Source organism: Glycine soja, chromosome 18 (genome assembly GCF_004193775.1).
Source record: "Glycine soja cultivar W05 chromosome 18, ASM419377v2, whole genome shotgun sequence".
Classification (NCBI taxonomy): domain Eukaryota; kingdom Viridiplantae; phylum Streptophyta; class Magnoliopsida; order Fabales; family Fabaceae; genus Glycine; species Glycine soja.
The window spans coordinates 38,146,421-38,161,232 of NC_041019.1; positions in this window are offsets into that span (position 1 = coordinate 38,146,421).

Here is a 14,812-nt window from a genome sequence, read left to right on the forward strand (position 1 = left end):
GAGTTGTTGGGTGATTAATTATTACCTAAAACATAAAGCACTGAAAGAGTGAGTTTGATTCAATACATTTAATTACTGGCTGTATGAGGGATACATTTTATAATCACGAATATGCAATCCCGTAGGAGTGGATGGCTTTTCGAACACTTCTATATTACAAATACCTCATCCTCAAGGCTTTTTTTTTTCATATGGTTGTCTAGGCTTATCAACACAAAGAATCATTTTATATTGATTACCATAACATTAATCCATGCCCCAATTCATGCATATGAAATGTATTAATTCACACCATTGCATTGAAATCAATACTCTAAATCTCAATATGGATGGGATATTAGACACTCATTTAAAAATCCAAACTCTAATTTTTATTATAAAAAATACCCTAACTTAATTTTCTTAGCTCATTTCGAAGCAAAACCAAATAACTACTCATAAAACTATATATATTACATGAATTTTCATTATATTAGAATAATTTTCAAGGTGGATAACATTGTTTACCTCATTTATATTTATTGCTTTCATGTAACAAAGATTTTTCTTGAGAAAACAATTTCGCAATCAAATAACATTAATTTCTCTGATATACACATTCTAGTTCCTTAGGTGATGCTTAAATTAAACTACCCCTCCTAATTTATTTTAAAACATACACCCTCTTTCTCTAAGAGGTGAATATAAGTTACAATTTGATATTTTTAAACATAAATGAACCTCTTATAGTAGTGAAAACTTGTACATGTCTCCCAATGATATTATGTCTTTTCTACTATTATTATCATCACCTACAATCAATTTTGAGTATCCTATTATTAATTTTTGTATTTTACAAGGTATAATCAATCTTTTTAAACATAAATGAACCTCTTATAGTAGTGAAACATTGTGCACATGTCTCCCAATGATATTATGTCTTTTTCTACTATTATTATCATCACCTAAAACAAATTTTGAGTATCCTATTATTAATTTTAGTATTTTAGAAGGTATAATAAAGTTTTAAATATCATTATTATTAGCCTTATAATTGCATTTACAACCTTTTTTCATCTTCTAAGGTCATAGTGTTTGTATTTCGTATTCATAACTAGTGTTTTTTTGTGAGCTTCATAACTAGTTGTTAATCTTGTCAAGAATCATGTCAATATAAACTCAAATTTAATACATATTTATTTTTCAAGGAAGCGAAGTGTAATATAAATATCTCCTGGGGCTGAAATATAATTTACTTCTTTCATTACTACCTAAAGATTATATTTTTCAAATTCAATTAGGAAAAGATAAGAAAGAACCTTAACCTCAAAATATTCATGTAATACTTTCCTTTGTTCATCTATTTCGTTCTTATTTCTAACTTGTGTGTATAGATAACCCTACAAGAGTGATCAAGATTAAAGAAATTTTTATATTACATCATCACTTAAAAAGTCAAGTGACTGTATATAACAATCACATGACTTGTGTATTTAATGTTCATAATTCATTATATGTGTTGAAAATAAAAATACGGTCAATTTCATATTCTATTTTTATTATCATATCAGAATTATAAAAAAAATATCTCCTATAATTAATTGTAGGCTAAAATATGTTTTTCATCCCTATAAATATTGAAATGTTTGGAATTTGTCATTGCAAAATTTTGAGTATGTTTTTCGTTCTTGCAAAATGTAAATGTGTGATATTTTGACTTGGAGTTGGATTCAAGAGATCTGATCCTACATGTTGTAAGAGATAGGATGAGCAACATGAAGACTTAGAAGAGTTTTGACTTTTACATGCCCAACTCCTTATTGAGTGACATTTGTATTTCTTGTTGCTTATTTTATCTGTGTGTGTATCATGGCATCATCATATAGAAGTAGGAAGATAATTTATAAGATAAGAAACATCATCAGTGCTACATAACTCTTTGGTTTAATCAATTATCACCATATGTAATTAATTATATACGTCTTTGAAAAACTTGCAGAGAGTTCAAAGCTCTGGTTTAATCGATTACCATATATTCGTAATCAATTACACAACTCTTTTTGTGACCATGTTTGTTTTCTTGGATCTCTAGTTTAATCTATTACGAGGATATAATAATTGATTGCATCATTCTTGAAAGTGTCCCCAAAAGAGATCAACAACACTTTAATGTTCTTGAATGTTTTCCAGATTTGGGAAAGAACATTTTAATTGAAAAAATTGGAAATATAATTGATTACATTGTCAATTCAATTGATTATAAGTGATTATAACTTCTTTTCTACATATACCCACCTTGTGTTTTCACTTTCAACAATGATCTAGAACGAACTTTTACAACTTACAAACTTCAATTTTCATTTCTTGGAGCTTTCAAAAGGAAAGCGATTTGTAAACACACTTGAGATCAAGAGAGGTCCATTCAATCAAGTCTTTTGTTCTTGCATTCGAATGTAAAGATTCTTACACATTGTTACTGCATGTCCATGAGTCTTTATAGCATGCTATGGTAGGTGTTACTAGTTTGAAGCTAAGAGTAGGTTTCTCTTAGGTTTAGATTCACAAAGGACCCTAGGGTTGGGTGCCTAAGTTTCATTTTCTAGGTAGAATTTGAAATTGATTATGATTGCTCGAAAAACTCACATTGCATAGTGAAAATCTAATTTAGGTTGAATTAGATAACTAGATTAGCTTCTCTAGAAATAGATGTTGGATCAAGTGGCCTCGGAATAATTAAGAAAGGGGGTTGAATTAATTATGAATGTGTTTTGACTAATTAAAAATTGTCCTTCTTAATGTTACTAGATTCAATTAGGCTTTACTACTAAGTTGTGAGAAAGTAAAGAATAGAAACAATAACTTAGACAAAAATAAAACGAAAATAAAAAGTGCACAGCGAAAAAGTAAAGAGTGTTGGGAAGAAGAAAGCAAACACAAGATTTATACTGGTTCGGCCATAACCCGTGCCTACGTCCAGTCCCCAAGCAACTCACAGTTCTTGAGATTTCCAATAACCTTGTAAAATCCTTTACAAGCAAAGAGTCACAAATGATGTACCCTTCCTCGTTCTCTTTGAACAACCAAGTAGATGTACCCTCTACTTGAAGCAAACCACAAAGGATGTACCCTCCCTTGTGTTCACTATTACAACCAAGAAGCTACCCGCTCCTTACACAGAATTCTCAGACAGTTAGTTCTTTGAATTCAGTGTTTGGGCAAAAAATTCTCAGATGGTTAGTTCTTTGAATTCTTTGTTTGGGGAATCAAAAGAATTCTCAGACGGTTAGTTCTTTGAATTCTTTTGGCAAGAGGGTGAAGGAATGAAGGAGAAGAAAATAGAATAGCACAAGTTTTTGGCCAATGAACTTTTCTTGACAAAGCAAGTATAAAACAAAAACTCTTAGAAAGATGTTGAGAATAATTGAATGAAAATTATTTTTTAAAATTCGTGTCATGGTCACATATTTATAGCCATTTGATGGCTCTTGAAAAACCAAGTTAAAAGTTGTGACTCTTGGCAATTTCTTGAAAACTAGTCACTTTAAAAGTTGTGACTCTTGAAAAAAAAATCTTCACAAACTAGTCACTTTAAAAATTGTGACTTTTGACAATTTATTTTTCAAAATTAGTCACTGGTAATTGATTACCATTATAGTGTAATCGATTACACATCAACAGATGTGACTCTTCATGTTTAAATTTAAAATTCAAACGTTTAGAAACACTGATAATTGATTACAAATGTTGCGTAATCGATTACACAAGTTTGAAAATGTTTTATCACAAGTTGTGACTCTTGAAATTTGAAATCCAACGTTTAAAAACATTGGTAATTGATTACATGCCCATGATAATCGATTACTACTTTGTAAAACAATTATAAAACTGTTTGGGCTTCTGGTAATCGACTACCAGAGAGTAAAAACTCTGATAAAAGATTTTTATTTGAAAAATTCTTTTGGACAAATTGTGCTATTCAATCTTTTCTTTTGAAAATATCTTTTTATACTTATCTTGATGCTTTTCTTGAAGTTCTTGCATATCTTGAGTCTTCTCTTGAATCTTCACTTGAATCTTGATTCTTGATTGAACGACTCTTTGATTCTTGAAACTTGTTTGACTCTTGATTCTTGACTTGAGTCTTTGGCATCATCAAAATAAACTTGGAAAGCTTCGCTTCCACAATAAAGAGCGAACCAGTATAAATCTTGGTCTCTATCTTCTCTTTAACTTGCATCTCTCTCTATTGCATTCTTTATCAATTTGCTAAGTTTCAAAGATATTTCAAATTGATGCACTTTAACGAAAGGGTACTATGTTCAGGTGATTGATTCAATGGTTTTAAAAGAAAGTTGTGATACAATCCTTATGCAACAAAAGTTTTAAAACTTTGTTTTTGACGATTTGATTTTAAACCAATTCACCCCCCTCTTGATTTGATTAGTCTCATTGTCTTTTTCAAATGTCAATGTCAATGGGTCAACACATCAAGTTCTAGTGACACACTACAAGGACCTGACATTGACACATAGGATTGGATCTCCCAAATTCAACTCTAAGCCAAAATATCACACATTTACATTTTTCGAAGACAAAAAATATACCCGAAATTTTGCAAGGACAGATTTCAAACATTTTGATATTTATAGGGACGAAAAACATATTTTAGCCTTAATTGTATTAATTGTAACTAATCTATATAAAGGAGTATCTGTTGTGTACTTTGACACGGTTTTTTGTTCAAATATCTCTCACTTTCTCTCATTTTACATGGTTTCTAGAGCTAGGTTGAGGGTGTAACACTCTAAAAATTACAACTCACATTATAGAAAGTTCTATGTTGTGTGATCTGTAGAAATATAATTGATATTGTAAATTAATTACAATGAAAGTTTAATTCAAGTAGTTAATTTAAAATTTCAATTATATGCGTGCTATCTCATGTGTTAAGTTTAGTAGAAATTAAAATTTCTATAGAACATGATTTTTTTACATGTTGTAACACTGTGCAAGTTTAGATAGTGTAAATTCACATTATGTAAACTTAACACATGAGATAGCACGCATATAATTGAAAACAACATAAGATCACAATCTCACAAGATACATAGAAAGTCTTTCACCTTTCCAATATCAATGTAATTATATAATTCATCAAGTAACACATCATTCTCAAGTCATAAATATCAATGAACATGTCTAATTATCATGTTATGCCCAGCTGACTCTTTACTCTTGCAAGATTCACTAATAAAATAAATGTCTTTGATGACGACGGATCAAAGTCGGTTATTTAAAATCCATTTTTAAAAAAAGAGGTAACATTTTTGTAAATAATTGTAACTTCTTAAAGATGGTTTTCTGAAATCCGTCTTTAAAAACGCATTACTAAGTCAGTTTCTTCAAGAACTATCTTTGAAAAAGAATTCTCTCTTCTTGAAAAAGCATGTCTCTCTCTCTGAAAATGCCCCCTCACATTCTCACTTTTGGGTTTTCTGTTTTACATATTTGTTTTCTTGTTAATAAGGTTAATCATATTATAACCAAAAAAAACAAGTTTGTAATTTGTGTCCCAAAGAATTGCCTTTGTTATCAACGTATCCAAAATAAGATGCTAGAAATTTAGTAGTAAATTCTAGGAATGTGAGTTATTGAACACCTGAGTGGTTGGTTTCTCCTGTATGTTAGTCGTAAAATTTAATTTGCTCCTAAAATCCTTTTCACAACAAATTGTTGAGATTTTTCCTTTTTATTCTTTCTCAGGGTACCACACGTAAAACCCGGCAGAGAGAGTACATATATTGAAATAAATGGAATGCAAGGGATTCCACCAGATGTCTTGGCTGCTCATTATGGTGAAGAAGGTAATCTTGTATGATGTACAAAGGCCATAAGGTTTATATGGTTTTAGCCTCAAAGGTAATTGTTACTATTTACAATAGTTATTCAGGTTTCAGAGTATCTTAATGCTTCATGTAAATGAGTTTTGAAGGTTTAATGATACACTTGATTTCGTTCTAACTATAACCAAGATTTAGTATGGATTTCAGTTTTACAAGGATTTTTTTCATGCTTGATGGTTTTCCTGAGAAAGAATGTATATATAACTTTCATTTGTGTGTTTACTTGGGTGCCACATTTTTTTATTTCTTTGGCAGATTGTAATATTGCATATTGTGTAAATTATTACTACTAGATGTCAAGGCAATATATTATGGTTAAAAACTAGATAATAATTATGCAGTGGTCGATATGCTATGTTCATATTCTCAAATGGTAACTTAATTGTCTTGATCCTTGTTATGCTTGTTTGAGGCAAAGGTATAAATGTTCTAAACTACACAAATACAGTTAAATACTTAAATTGGCATCAATACCAACATGGATTCTACGAATCAGTGGATTCTGAGCCTTCATCATTATTTATTTTGAAAACGTAACCATGATCCATTTTAAAGTATATTCATAATGTTTTTATAAATTTTGTTGCAGGGGGCAAGTTCCCAATCGATATCCTTCCTTGTGTTTTAATTTTTCTCATTCTTGGAGGATGTTCAACTCAAATTTGATTGGCGATGGACTGTCTTCAGGTTCTCTCTGTATTGGAATTTGATGAAGCCATTGCCTAAATATATTGGAGCTAGTTTTGGAAGAGAAATTTGAATTTTAAACTGAAGTATATGTTATTAAGTGCCTAGCTAAAACAATACGTGAAAGGAAATTAAACAAATATAGACTCGTCATGTTGTCCTTAATTATAAAAACTATACATGATTAAATTAAACTAATCTAACAACCACATGGTATACAATATACAATAAACTTTCTTGTGAAAACTAAGGTTTAGAGGTCGTTTTCCTGTAAAATCAAGTAGTTAACAAAAGTCTTGAAAACTTCAACCCTAGAAGTAATAAACTTATCGTTGGAATATTGCATAAACTAATAAAGACAAACTCTCAAATAAATTAAATTTAGTCTGGCCGAGAATATACAGAACCTGTATCTAGCAACATTACTATTTTTGTTGCTATTCTCCTAACAAAATTAGTATCAATTTAAACTATCAAGATGAAAATACCATTTACAAAGAAAAATTGTGGATTTGAATTATAATAGCATACTATTTCTGGTCTTTTTTTTTTATAAGAAACAAAGTTATTAAAAGAATCGAGATAATATTTTATTAAGTTTTGCCCTATTTAAATTCCATGTCATGCATGTCACAACCAATTATATAATATTAGTGCACGAACTAATTAATTGTGCAGTGATTTGATGGAGAATTATGAGAAGCAAATGAAGGTTCTAGCGGAGAGACTAACCGAGATGATATTCAACTTGATGGACATAGTGGGGAAAAAAGAAAGTAGCTTATTTATATTCTCCATCGATGGATTATGTAGTTTCTCCTTTGGTTCACTCTGTTGCTCGTTTTCGTGATGTGACTGTGAAGGAGTATATTGGGATTAATTCCTTTATCAGTACTTGGAGAAGCATTGTTATATGTATTAATTCCTTGAATATTTATCCAGCTATACTTTATTAATTTGCTTCTTTGTAAATTTCCCATTTTTGTTAGTTTTTAGGAAGTGGTAGATATATATCAGATTTAGGACAATGACGTGGTAGGAAGGATTGGGAACAGTTTCACATTTAAAGTGCAAAGTTGATCTCTCATTAACTTTAGACCAAGTTTCAGTTCTAGCACATTCAAATTTTTCTGACCTTCTAGGCCGTAGTGGAAACCTTTGTTAAATAGATTGGCAATGAATTGGAATTTGATGAGGATGATGATAATTTTGAGCTTTCAGAGAACAAAAGTAATATTGTGGATGTCTTAGGACATAAAGGAAGTCTTGCCTCATTGAAGGCTGCTTTTGAAAAATTGTCTGGGTAAGCCACATTAAGCTCCTCAAATAAAGAGGAGACATATGTGAATATAGAAGGTAATTTAGATCAATCAAAAGTTTTCAGGGAGAAAAGAGCTAAAGAAAATTGCAGTACTCCAGGTGCACTGCCGCACAACGTGCAAGTAGATCTGGAAGAACTGGACTTGGACACTGTTACTGTCTCTATTCTTCTGCAGCCTTTAGTAATGAATTTCACGAGCACTCTCCTGCTGAAGTTGACAAAGTCCATGGTGTTGTCCTTCTCTTGAAATCCATGCATATTAAAAAAGGTAGGTTAAATGTGTTACCATATCCTTTGAGTGAATGGGATGCTTCTTAACCCAAAGGCAAAAAGGTCTTCAACAACATATAACATTAAGATATTATTCAAAGGTTATTCCTGTTTGGTTCTAAGGCATTATAATCTCAATTTTGCTCCTGAATTGTCAATTTTGTTCTATATTGTAAAATTTATCTAGCTTTTTAAATGTCTGGCTATGTGATTTATTCAATTCCTTCCTGATCAAACTGGATATTCTTTTTTTTTTTTTCTATTCTGTTTTTTTTAGTTCAAGATATTTCTATACTCATTATTATTGCTTCTCATTCAGGTTGCAAACTTCCCATTTCCTACTTCTCTTAAAGATTCTTCTCTGCTTGAGGCTAAGACTTGCTTGAAAGCTCTTGAGAACTTGATAACAAGGATGAACTTTCTTGCTCCGGTGAACTTTCTTGAGTACAATGGGGTCTTGAGTATTTAAAGCATAGGAGGTTAAGTAATATATCTTGTTTCCATATTTATGTGCACGAGACATGTGGGCATGCCATTTTTTTAACCCTAAACTGATCAGCAACATTCTTTAGTTTTGAAATACTGTAGATAGCCATTCAGATGTCCAATCATATTTGATTTATCTGTACATTATAGATTGTTGTGTCTAAAGGTACATATTCTCATATATTGGAATTAAGAAAGTCAGAGCATAATTATCTACACGTGAAAAAAATGCTTGGTCAATCATGTTTGAGAGCTTGTAAACTATAGATTTTATGCTTCTTAAGAGAACACAAGTTCCCTTCTATTGTTGACCTTTGAGAATATTAGAGTATATATCCTGTCTACAAAGAGAGAGCCAATAATTTTTCTATAAAGAAAAATAAAGTCCAAAAATACATGTTAGTAAGGAAAACATTTCAATTTTGTCAGATGTTTGGCTTACCTACGAGACAAATTGAGTTATATTCTAAGCTGATTTCTTTTTAACCACTTTTATACAGCTTACAGAATTTGATTGAAGATTTATATTGGAAGCAACATGATATAAATTATCCAGGCATGGATGATGCAATGGTTTTTAAAAGTTTAGCCTTAGGTTATGCTCAACTGCTATGTATTGGTGTTAGTTTTGACATATTATTATCACTGTCCCCATGTAACATCTCAATTTTTGTAATAGTATTGTTATTTATAAATAAATAGAGTTTTAGAAATATGATGAGATTTTATAAATAAATAAATAAGGAGATATAATTATTAAGTAAAATAATGATTTGAGAGAAAATAAAAAGGGTATTTCATTTATTTGTTTGATAGAAAATAAAATAGTTTGTTTTTATAAAATAAATAAATAAATAAATATAGAGCAAATAATAGGTTGAACCCTAAGTATAGATAGTTATGTTAAGTCAGCTGCCTTTTTTTGGCCTCATTTTCGTTTTTCCCTTTCTCCTCTCAAAATCCTTTCTTTTTCTCGCAGCCCACCAAACCTGTCTCAGAAAAACGACAATCTCGGACTTGTTCACCGTTGGATCGTCGTGAAATTTGAGTACCACGTTCGCAACCCAATTTCGAACATTCTCACCGTTCGGAATTTCAAAATCATATCTGAGCTTAGAGGAAAACCCTTCGCATTGTAGCATTTTAATTTCCCGCAGAAACCCAAAACTGTCTCGGTAAAACTACGATCCCAGTTTTGTTAACCGTTGAATTTTCATGAAATTTGGATATATTGTTCGAAATTCAATTGCACGCACTTCAACCGTTGGGTTTTTTTAGATAATATTCGTGGAGGGAGAAAAAGGAATCGAATAATACAAGTGGAGGTTTCAATCTCTTCTCCGTCTCTCTGACGTTTGGGAATTCTATCGGAGCAGTCGGAGGAATAACTGAAGGAATCTCAGGGAGCCGCTAGAGATGTTACTATCGCTGGCTGAAGACACGTGAGTCCGCTCAGAGGTAAGGGATGAGTTATTTACTATTGGGAATTAGTGAGAACATGTGTAGGGATCCTTAGAGATATCAATTGAAATGGGTTTTGGGGTGTTTTTGCAATTTTCATTTTATCCTTATAATTATTACAATGAATTATATATGTTTGACAGACCAATTTTTGTGAAATTGATATGCTATTGTGTTGAGCGTGGACCCTATAAATCGAGTACTTTTTCTAATTAATATGAATTGATGAAATAAAGTAAGGAGAAATTTAGAGAGAGATATTGATTTTGTATTTTCTCTTTTTCTTGCTGTTTAGGTTTTTATATATAATTTAAAAAAATCAATATCATAATTGAAACTGACCAAAGTGTTCATATAATTATTTAGAATTTGTGCATTGAAAGCTTACCTTGAAATTTGTGATTCAATATGATGTATGCTAGTTTATAGATATAGAGGTAGCTATTTATATTAATAATTTATGTAAATAATATTGTAGAGTGTTATAGTATGATTCCAAAAATTATTAAGTGCTGGAGTTTGAGAATATTATGGTTAAGTTTCATGAACATGTGTATGTTGTACCTTATGAATATCATTGGGAATGTTATGAGATGGTTGATGTGATGTTATGAGATGTTAAAGTGTGGACATGATATTCGATTGTGAATAAGTGGATGTGTTAACACTTGATGTTATATTAATTATATCATGAGCTATGAATTATACAATAACCCGACCAGTGTTTATGCGTAGTGTTAAAGAGAAAGTGTAGGTTCCTAGTTAGGAACCAATGTTAAATTGTAGCGCAATTGTGTTAAACATGTTTAAAACATGAGTGTGAGGTCGTGGTATTGTATAATTCATGAGCAGTGTTTATAAATGAAATATATGATGAATTATGGAATAATATGTTGCCTTGAGATTATAATATTGTTATTGAGATTGAGTAAAAGTGTAAAGTAGAACATGTGTTAAATTGTGAGATACGTGAAAACATGTGATGGTGGATTGTGACATTATGAGATGTAAAATTGTGAATGAGTTTGGTTGTGAATAAATGTGTGATTAACTCTTGATGTGACATTATTTGTGTTGTAAGCTGTGAATTATACAATAACCTGACTAGTGTTATCTTGAGAAAAGTGTAAATGCGCAGTATTAAAGAGAAAGTGCAGGTTTCCTATTTAGGAACCAGTGTTAAATTGTAGCGCAATATGTTGTACGTGTTTAACACACGAGTGTGAGGTCATGGGTATTGTATAATTCACGAGCAGTGTCTGTGTGCTAAAATGATTTTAGGGGTTGGACCTGAATCAGAAGGGAGAGGCCCTGACGGACTCTTCGGAGTGTAGGCCTTGGGGGTCATCGGGTTTGAGTGCTCCTTTAAGCTTATGCTGATCCCATATGGTTGGAGCATTCTCGCAAAACATCGTGACCCTGACTGGTCTCCCTATGATCTTACTCAATGAGAGTGACCTGACAAACCCATTGTGTGGTGTGTCTTGTTATGTACTCCTAAGCGCCCCAGGGTGGTTTTTCACTGACATGGTACCACATTGCATATAGGCTTGAGTCTTAGCATAACTGTCTCATGCGCTTGCTAATTGTTTATTATGAAATTGATATGTTATTATGTCTTGATCAGAGCGTGTGATTTTTGTGTAATGTGATTGATGATTGAAAAGTGTGATTGATGGATGAAAAGTGAACTTTGAATGACAAAGTAGTGGAATTACGTGAATTACGTGTAAGTAAATTTTATTCGGTTTATATGATATGTATATCTAGTTGTCTTGTTTCTCTATTAGTTAGGAATGTGATAACTCACTCCCCGTGTGTTGTTTGTATTTGGATCCTGTGATGATCTTGAACTTTGTGTTCGAGGGAGCAGACGACTAGGTGAATTGATTTAAGGAACCTTGTGCTGAAGGACGTCGAGACACAACGCTCTGATAGGATGTGGCATTGGGGTATAGGGTTTTATATTAATTGTATGAAGTCTTAGACGGTCTTGCTTAAACCGAGATAACTTTATTATTTATTTGGACAAGTTTGAATATGATGTAGAAGAAAGTGAATGTGAGCCTTTTATCCCTTTGAAAGACTTGTATTTACAAATGTACAAAAAAAATACTCTTAATTAATATCTGGATTTTTATTCCTTTGTCAGTATATATGTGAGGGGTAGAGGGTGTCACAGTCCAGGTATACCGTGGTTTTTACACCGCGTACCTCAATACAACAATACGTCTTGCAATTTTAGATGTTGTTGAAAGAGAAAAGAAGTTTTATGGAGATATTGAAATTATAGCAATAGAGCATTCAATGGGAGGGGCAATGGCTTCGTTTTGTGGACTGATTTAATGGTAATTATAATTTTAGCTATCTTGGCATGACGGGCATTATACAACAAGGTTTTATGCTCTCAATCTCCCTTCAATTTTTTCACACAAGTATTGTCTATGTTTTGCCAAAGGCAGGGACTTAGAATTTCTTATGGAAGTATCATATTTGGAAAGTGTTTATATTTTAATTATTCAATCAGTGGCTAATATGGAAATTTGTCAAATCGTTTATGTTCTGGATCAATGATGTTGTAGTAGCACCTTTGAGGAGAAATGACAAAAAATTTCCTAAGATGGTACTAGTTTGGTCACCTGAATAGTATCCAAAGTCCAAACTGCAAATTGTGTTATTATTATTTTTTAAAGATCACTATTTAAGTTCTCATGTAGTCATTTCAAGATTTCTATATTTTATAGGGACAAAATAGTTACTTATTTGATTCTTACGAGTAAATCAAAATGAAAAAATGTTCAAGTTATGACATTTTGACAACCTCGTATTGGAAATGTTGCTTTTGCATCTCTCTATACCAAACTAGTTCAAATACCATCTGAGTCACAAATGACCATGATATTGTACCTCATTTGTCTCTATACTATTATTATTTACCGCAGAAGACATACCACCACTTCCCGAGAGAGGTAGGGTATGACATAATGAAATGATGAAATTTGTATATTAAACCTGTTATATTATCTTTAAATTAAAGTAAGTTTGTTTCTTTGTATGTGGGAATTTATGACTATGATCTATTGTTTATCCTTTGGTAGTCATTAGATATTTTTGTAAATATTGGAAATATTTTTTGCAATATCGATATTAATATTAATATATTAAATTGCACCTAGTATACATAGTATGTTTGATTGTTGCCCTTTCCCATACATTCAAGCAATTCTTTGCCAAATGATTAAAAAAATTCATTGTTTTATCTATATAATTTTTTAATAATAATATTTTTTAAAAAATTACATTCTATGAAGGTTCTTATAAAAACGTCTTAGAATCCTCATCAATTTTTAATATTTTTTTTAAAATGATTCTAACAATTCTTTCAAAAAATGTCTTAGAAAGTACCTAAGACAGCTTTTGAAAGAACTATTTCAGATTCTCAATTTTTTTTTAATTTCTTTAAAAAAATACATTCTAAGACTATTTTTAGACAAAACCGCCTTAGAAATTGTACCCTTCTAAGACGATTTTTGAGAATCGTCGTAGAAAGTCTTGACTTTTCTACGACATTAACTTCAAAGACGATTCAAAAACCGTCTTAGAATGTCTCCAAGAACCATCATTGAATGTGCTTTTTCTAGTAGTGATTTCACCTTTGAGCAATTAACCTAAGTACATCCCTTAACATAGTCATATTCTACAATCTGACAATTCAGGGATACTCAAATTACCCATGCAATGGAGTGTGGTTTTATAAAAAAAATGGATGAGTGTGGGTAGTGGTTTACCTCAGTAAGGCTTGCAAAGATCTTAACCTATCTAGGGATTCACCCATTCATTCATTTTATAGGTTCATTCTTGTTAGCCATGCCACCACTAAACAACCTCCAATACTAGGTTGAGGGCCCACCAAACACCCACAACTTAAGTGCCTACTCACATGCAAGGTCATTCATCAATGCATGCATGATATGATCATTCAAATCAATATCATATGTCATTACAAATTCATTCACAATCTCAACACCATAAAAGTTTATCATATCATAGATTCATCATTCATATGTTTGTCAGCTCATGAACTCACCTATAGTTCAATAAGCATAGCAAGACATTCCAACAACTCGAATTCTTACAAATAACTCACTGCTCATATGAATGTGAATCTCAAGATCTCACATAAAGTCAACTCTAATCATAAAAAAACATCATCTCAATCATATTTCATATCACCATCAAGAAATGTTAAATGTGTTACCATATCCTTTTGAGTGAATGGGATGCTTCTTAACAAAGGCAAAAAGGTCTTCAACAACATATAACATTAAGATATTATTCAAAGGTTATTCCTGTTTGGTTCTAAGGCATTATAATCTCAATTTTGCTCCTGAATTGTCAATTTTGTTCTATATTGTAAAATTTCTAGCTTTTTAAATGTCTGGCTATGTGATTTATTCATTCCTTCCTGATCAAACTGGATATTCTTTTTTTTTTTTTTCTATTCTGTTTTTTTTAGTTCAAGTATTTTATACTCATTATTATTGCTTCTCATTCAGGTTGCAAACTTCCCATTTCCTACTTCTCTTAAAGATTCTTCTCTGCTTGAGGCTAAGACTTGCTTGAAAGCTCTTGAGAACTTGATAACAAGGATGAACTTTCTCGCTCGGTGAACTTTCTTGAGTACAATGGGGTCTTGAGTATTTTA